Here is a 7,834-nt window from a genome sequence, read left to right on the forward strand (position 1 = left end):
ATGTAGATAGATAGATAGATAGATATGTTTGTCCTCAAATTAACACTCTAAATTCCTGGACATCAGAAAGATGTCTTATACTTTTAATTGGTACTCCTAGCTAACCACAAGGTCAGTATTTTGAATCTATCAGTGACTCCGCAGGAGAGAGACGAGGTTTTCTGCTCCCATTATGATTTACAGCCTCAAAAAGCCTATATGGGGTCATTATGAGTAGGGGGTTAGGAAACAACTTAACAGCACACAAACATCACCACTCCTCTATGTACCACCTTATTCTTCATCAACTAATACATTTATTTCTAGGGAATTGTGAAAAAGCTTTATTCCCTGAAAATCAAATTTCTGAAGGTCAATGGTTAACATGCCAAATCTTTCAAGTTTACTTAATTGCAAGGAAAGTTTGTTGTTGTTGTTTTTAGAAAATTAGGTCACAAAACTCACTTCACCCAAAGCCAGCTTGCAAAAGAGACTACTAGCTAAAATAAAAATTAGACAAGCTATACAATTCAGAGACTTGGTTTCTATTAGCTACTAAAGTTTTAACAAAACAGGAAATTTCAACAGGTTTTAAGACTTAGTTTTTTGTTTTGCTTTTTTTCAAAGTTTGTAAAATCTTTAAAGATTTAGTTTTAAAGTTTTAGTTTGTGCTTAATTTTAGATTTACTTTAAGTTTTTATTTCATTATAGCTATCTCATCAAGCTGATTACACAATAGATTTGTTAGTCCCTCAAAGTTGGATGGTAATTTTACATATGGCTCACATTTCAGATGCTAAACACTTCTCAATTTTTTGAAAAACATGGAAAATAATTCTTTGAATTAGGCCAATTAAGAAAGAATCTATGAATTCTGAGAGATACAAAAAGCAAGTATAATGAACATGTTTTAATGAAATCTGCTCAATCATTTATAAACTTCTTGACGTCAAGCTATGCATAGTATTTGTAATTCAAAATACACTCTTATTAACAGTGAATTTCTAAAAGCCATAGACCAAAAGTACTCCCAAAGCAGACATTAATGAGCTTTGTCTGGCCACAGTGAAATGTTGGCAGTCAAAATAAAACTAAATTAGACTGTTGTTGTTGTTGTAGTTAAGTGCCATCAAGTCAGTTCTGACCCACAGTGACCCTGTATAGGGTTTCTGAGGAGTGGCTGGTGACTTGAACCTACGACCTTGCAGTTCAAACCGACTTTGCAATCTAGTGTGTTAACCTAGGACATTAAATTTGGATATCAGAGTAGGACATCACAATAGCTACATATAATTTCACAGATTTCTTCAAATACTGTAAAAATCATTCCTTTCAGGGGGAATTGACTCAGATTTTATAGTTACAAGAAGTAACTTTCTTGTGAATTATTGAGTTTGGTATTTTAAGCAAAGTCGGCACTTACTGACAGAAAACAGACATAACAAGGAAATAAGCAACTAGCGTCAGACCTCAAGCTGATTCCCAGCACTGAATTGATTATCACCGCACTGATTGGTAATGATGGTTCATCTTCAGACAATATGATAAAATAGGCAAAATATGTGTAGTGAGGAAGCTTTCCCTGCTAGGGAACATATATTTTGGGCATACACAAATGAGAAAAACTTATAAAATTTTATCTTCTATGCAAAGATAGATATACTTCCAGAGTGCTTACAAAGAAGTTAATAAACAGATTTACACAAGTAAAGTGGAGTTATTGGGCAAATTCTCCCAGACACACTTAAACAAAAGGGGAATTTGCTGATAAAAGTAATAATAATTAAAATGTTGTTGCTAGGTGTCTCATGTCAGCTCTTACTAATAGCAACCCTATGAACAACAGAACAAAACACTGCCCAGTCCTGCCTCACCTTCACAATTGTTATGTTTGATCCGATTGTTGCTGCCACTGCGCCATTTGATTGGGGTCTTCCTCCTTTTCATTGGCTCTCCAATTTACCAAGCATGATGTCCTTCGCCAAGTACTGGTCCCTCTGGACAAAATGTCCAAAGAACAAGAGATGAAGTCTTGCCATCCTCATTTCTAAGAAACATCTAAGACAAATTTGTTTGCTCTTCTAACAGTCCATGGTACTGTCGATATTCTTTACCAGCACCATAATTCGCATGTGTCTATTCTTCTACAGTCTTCCATATTCATTGTCCAGAGGATAGCTACTACTTAACAAAAGTCTACTAAAGTCTCTGGTGTTGGTTAGAAAAATATCAACTAAGGAGCTCTGGTAGCGTAGTGGTTACGAATCGGGCTGCGAACCTTAAGGTCAGCGGTTCGAAACTACCAGCTGCTCCGCGGGAGAAAGATGAGGCTTTCTACTCCCGTAAGGATTTACACCCTCGGAAACCCTGTACAGGGTCGCTATGGGTCGGAACCGACTCGACGGCACTTAACAACAACAACAAAGGCTGAAATTTATCATAAACAATATATGTTTTAATCACTGAAGTGATCAACCTCATAAAATAATTCTAATGGATTTATATGCAGTTAGGACTCTTGGTGTGGCACTGTAGGATAAGCACTGGACTTTGAACCACAAGGTCAGCAGTTCAAACCTAGTATCTGTTCCTTGGAAATCCTATACAGAGTCACTATGAATCAGAATCTACTTGACAGATCTTAACAATATTGACCAAAGTAAAGGGGGGAAACTAGTCAAATAGGATTAGTGTAAAATTTCCAAAGCACTTATTATTAAAATCTTCTTGAAATTGTTGTTACTGTTGTTGGTAAGTGCCACCACATCAGTTCCAACTCGCCACTCTGCATAGGGTTTCCAAGGAGTGGCTGGTGAATTTGCACCACCATCCTTATGGTTCACACCAACTTTGTGGTCCAATGTGTTATCTCAGAGCGCCACACAAGGACTCTTGAAATTAATGGGGTGAAAATTCATATACATCTTCTTTAGTTTTATACTACTTTATACTCATGCTTTAATTAGTTCATCTATTTTTTTTTTCTAAGAGTCAGGCAGAGATTCAGGATGAAAAAACTGTACTTGCTATTTAAAATATATATATTTGTATAAATGTGTGCTCATAAAATTGTAAAATAATCCATTTAAATTTTAGGTCTTTAAAATTAGCACCTTATCAGTGAGTTTCTTTTAAGAAAATAAATAACTCATTTTTATATCAACACTTTCTTTCCCTTAATTTACTACTTCCTGCATCTCAATATAATGAATTATAAACCCTTCATCAAACTGTTTTTCCTTTTAGAAATATAGCTCCTTATAAAATTGATATCTTCACTCTTCTAGGCAAAGATAAATCTGCTTCCAGAATGTTTGTTTTTTAATTTACTCATTTAAATATACCAATATTGGTAATTCAATGTATAATTTTCACCTTTCATTCAGGAGACCTGGGTTTCATTGCCAGATAACGTACCACACGTATAGCCACCACATGTCTACTGCTTGTCAGTGGAGCTGTAGGTACTGTTATGGTGCTAACCCAATTTCAGCTGAACTTCCTATATTAGATAAACTTAAAGGAAGCCTGTGAAATATATTTGAGAAGATTAGTTCACTCCCCAGGCCTCAGATCACCTCTATCTGGGCACAGAGGCCATCGTCAAACCCACTGGCCAACACCATTGTTCCTTCCTACTGCCATTCTCACCCTGGCCAGTTTCTCCATCCCTCAATGTAAGCCCATACTGGAAAGGCTCCTTTCGCTCCACATTTTGGCACTGGCAACAGCTTTCCAGAACATTCCTGAAAGTCATAAATCTGTCACGCTAACTATTTTCCTTTCTGACCTCTGCCTATATAGCTCAGCCAATAAAAAAAGCTATGGATCACAACAGTTCTGTCCATAACTGATCATGTAGATGGCACAGGACTAGATGTTTTATTCCAATGTTTTGTGCGTGGGATGAGCATGAGTCAGGGGCTGTCTTAATGGCAGTTAATAGTGGCGATGCTTGCACATCCTCCCGATATTAACTGTGCCCAGGTCCATATACTTTCTTAATTGTTCATTTCATCAATTTGTTGTTATTGTTGCTGTTCAGTGCCATCAAATAGATTCCGACTCACAGAGACCCTCTATAAGATTGTCCAGAAGTAGCTGGTGGGTTTGAACAGTGAGCCTTGTGGTTAGAAATTCAGTGGTTATCCTATAGCAATAGATCAGTTTAGATGAGGGAAAATCTAAGGAAATGGGCCTTAGGACAAGGAACCTAGTGGGTTATGGATTAGACTGCTAACCACAAGGTCAGCAGTTCAAGCCTGCCAGTTGTTCCAAGGAAGAAAGATGAGGTTTTCGTCTTCCTTAAAAATTTAATCTCAAAAACCTTAGGGAGCAGTTCTTCTCTAACCTATAGGGTATCTATGAGTTAGAATGTACTCAAAGACTATGGATGAGGGCCTGAAGACAGAGCTCTGGGGCTGTTTCTACAATGTCGTTGTTGTTAAATGCCTTCAAGTTGATTCTGACTAATAGTGACCCTATATAGGATTTCCGAGAAGTAGCTGGTGAGTTTGAACCACCAATTTTGCAGTTCAAGCTACCAATCTTTTGGTTCAAACTGATCTTACGGTTGAGTGCTTATCCTACAGCACCACATCAAGACAACTAGGAACCACGTCATAAATTCCCCTCCACAATAAGCACTTCTCAGGAAAGTTCTGAATACTAGCTTCAGATTTTGACTTCAGCTCTCCTTCATAAGTCCAGGGCTTCTGATGGGGCAGCAAATCCCAAAGCAGCAAACAGCTCTAGGCAGTCATTTCTCTAGTGACTGCCATAGCCATTTTGTTTTAAAAGGCTGAAAGTAAACAGCCACATAGGCAGCACTTGACCTTTTATCTGTCACCCATTCTGTGTTCATTAATAAGGTCACATGGTGGGTTCCTAGAAACTCCTAGGAAGGAAAGGAAAGAGAGTCTGGGTTTTAGTGAAAGAAAGGGAGGTGTTATGGATGGAGTCGTGTCCCAAATAACATGTGATATAAATCCTAACCTGCTGTTATGCTAAGGAAGGATTCCTGTATGATGTGTTGTGAATCCATTCTTCTTGAGATATGAAAGAGATTAAAACAAGCAAGCAAGAGAGAAAGAAACAGAGATAGGGGGAAATTAATGCCAAACTACATGGAAACTTTCAAGAAACCAGGAAGCTAGCTTAAAACACAGAGACCTTCCCCAGAGCTGACAGACAGAGAAAGCCTAAACCTAGACCTGCCACCCTGCATCTGAACTCCTACTCTTCTAAACTGTGAGAAAAGAAATTTGTTTATTAAAGGAATCAATTTAAATACCAAGAAGTAGAGGTGCTGCTCTACCAAATACTGAAAATGTGGAAGCAATTTTGGAAATGGGTAAGAAGTAGTCATTAGAAGAATAACTTTGTTGTTATTAAATGTTGTTGAGTCAGTTCCAACCTATAGCAACCCTGTATAGGGTTCCAAGGAGTGCCAACCATGAAGTTCAAACTGGCCTTGCAGCACCACAGGACAACTGCCTAATAGTAAAAGAAAAGGTGCCTTAGGGTGATGTAGGATAAGCACTGGACTGCTAATCTTAAAGTCAGCAGTTTAAGTTCAACAGCTGCTCTTTAGGAGAAAGAGGAGGGGTTTTTTTTTTTTGCTCCCAGATAAATGGACAGCCTTGGAAACCCTATACAGGCTCACAATGAGTTGTAATTAACTCAACTGCAGGGAACCATTTTGTTTGTTTTGTTTTCATTATAAAATTAAAAGCCATGGTAGTATTTTAGTGTAAGTATGGATAGCTAATCAAAAGGTTGACAATTCAAACCCATCACCTGCTCATCAGGAGAAATATGAGGCTTTCTGTTTTGGTAAGATTTACAGCCTCCGAAATGCTATACAGGGTCGCTATTGAATCAGAACCGACTTAATGGCAATGGGAATAGTAAAAGCAAAGAGCCCTGGTGGTGCAGCGATTAAGCACTTGGTTGCTAGTCAAAAGGTCAGTGGCTCAAACAGCAGCTACTCCACAGGTTCAACAAACAGATGCGATGTTGGAGGACCTCAATCATCTGTAACAATAAATTTAAAAAGTGGCTACTTGACCAATTAGAAGAGATCCATATTTGTGCCCATTCCAAAGACAGGTAACCCAACAGAACGCGGAAATTATCAGACAATATCTTTGATATCTCATGTGAGTAAAGTTTTATTGAAGGTAATACAGAAACAGCTGCAAGTATACATTGACAGAGAACTTCCAGAACTTCAAGATGGATTCAGAAGAGGACATGAAATGAAGGCTATCATTACTGATGTTCAATGGATCTTGGCTGAACGCAGAGAATACCAGAAAGATGTTTACCTGTGCTTTATTGACTATGCAAAGGTTTTCAATTGTGTGGTTCAGACAAGCTATGGACAATATTGCAAAGTATGAGTATTCCAGAGCACTTAATTGTGCTCATGAGAAATCTGTTCATGAACCAAGAGGCAGTTGTTCGAACAGAACATGGGAACACTGAATCGTTTAAAATTAAGAAAGGTGTGAGACAGGGTTGTATTCTTTCACCACACTTATTCAACCTGTATGTTGAGCAAATAACCTGAGAAGCTGGGTTCTATGGAGAAAAATGTGGCATCAGGATTGGAGGAAGACTCATTAACAACCTTCGATATGCAGATGACTCAACCTTGCTTGCTGAAATAAAGCGGACTTAAAATATTTACTGATGAAGATCAAAGTGCACAGCCATCGGTATGGATTGCATCTTAATGTAAAGAAAACAAAAATCCTCACTACTGGACCAATAAACAACATTCTTATCAACGAGAAGAGATTGAAGTTGTGAAGGACTTCAAATATCAACACTCATAGAAGCAACAGTCAAGAAAGCAAACGATGTATTTATTGCATTAGGCAAATCTATTGCACAAGACCTTTTTAAAGTGTTGAAGAGCAAAGATGTCAGCTTGAGGACTAAGATGCACCTCACCTAAGCCATGGTATTTTCAATAACCTCATATGCATATGAAAGCTGGACAGTGAATAAGGAAGACCACAGAAGAATTGATGCTTTTGAGTTATGGTGTTGGAGGAGAATATTGAAAGTGCCATGGGCTGCCAAAAGAACTGACAGATCTGTGTTGGAAGAAGTGCAGCCAGAGTGCTCCTTGGAGGCCAGATAGCCAACCTTCATCTTTTATGCTTTGGACATATTGTCAGGAGGGACCAGTCACTGGAGAAGGATGTCATGTTTGGTAAGGTAGAGGGTCAGAGAAAAAGAGGAAGACCCCTGTAAGCTGAATTGACAAGGTGGCAGCATCAATAGGCTCAAATGTGGCAACAATTGTGAGCTTGACACAGGACTAGGCGTGTTTTTGTCTCTTGTGCATAAGGTTGTTATGAGTCGGTACAGACTCGATGGCACCTAACAACAACAACAAGAAGAAATCTTTATGGGAGCAGAAAGCCTCATCTTTCTTCTGTGGTCTGTGGTTGTTGTTATGTGCCGTGGAGTTGGTTCCAACTCATAGTGATCCTGTACTGGGTTTCTGAGGATATAAATCCTTATGGAAGCAGAGAGCCTTCTCTTTCTCCCACAAAGCAGCTGGTAGTTTCAAACTGCTGACCTTGATGTTCGAAGCCCGATTTGTAACCACTATGTAACCAGAGCCTGTAAATAGACCAGTGGCAGTCATTAGAACAGAACAAGGTCTATGGAGATACTGAACGGTTTAAAATCAGGAAAATGTGCTTGGTTATATCCTTTCATTGTATTCATTCATTCTGTATGCTGAGCAAATAATCTGAGAAACTGGGTTATATGAAGAAGAATGTGATATTAGGATTAGAGGAGGACTCATTAACAACTTGCATTATGGAGATGA

This window comes from Chrysochloris asiatica, unplaced genomic scaffold (genome assembly GCF_000296735.1).
Source record: "Chrysochloris asiatica unplaced genomic scaffold, ChrAsi1.0 scaffold00171, whole genome shotgun sequence".
NCBI lineage: Eukaryota > Metazoa > Chordata > Mammalia > Afrosoricida > Chrysochloridae > Chrysochloris > Chrysochloris asiatica.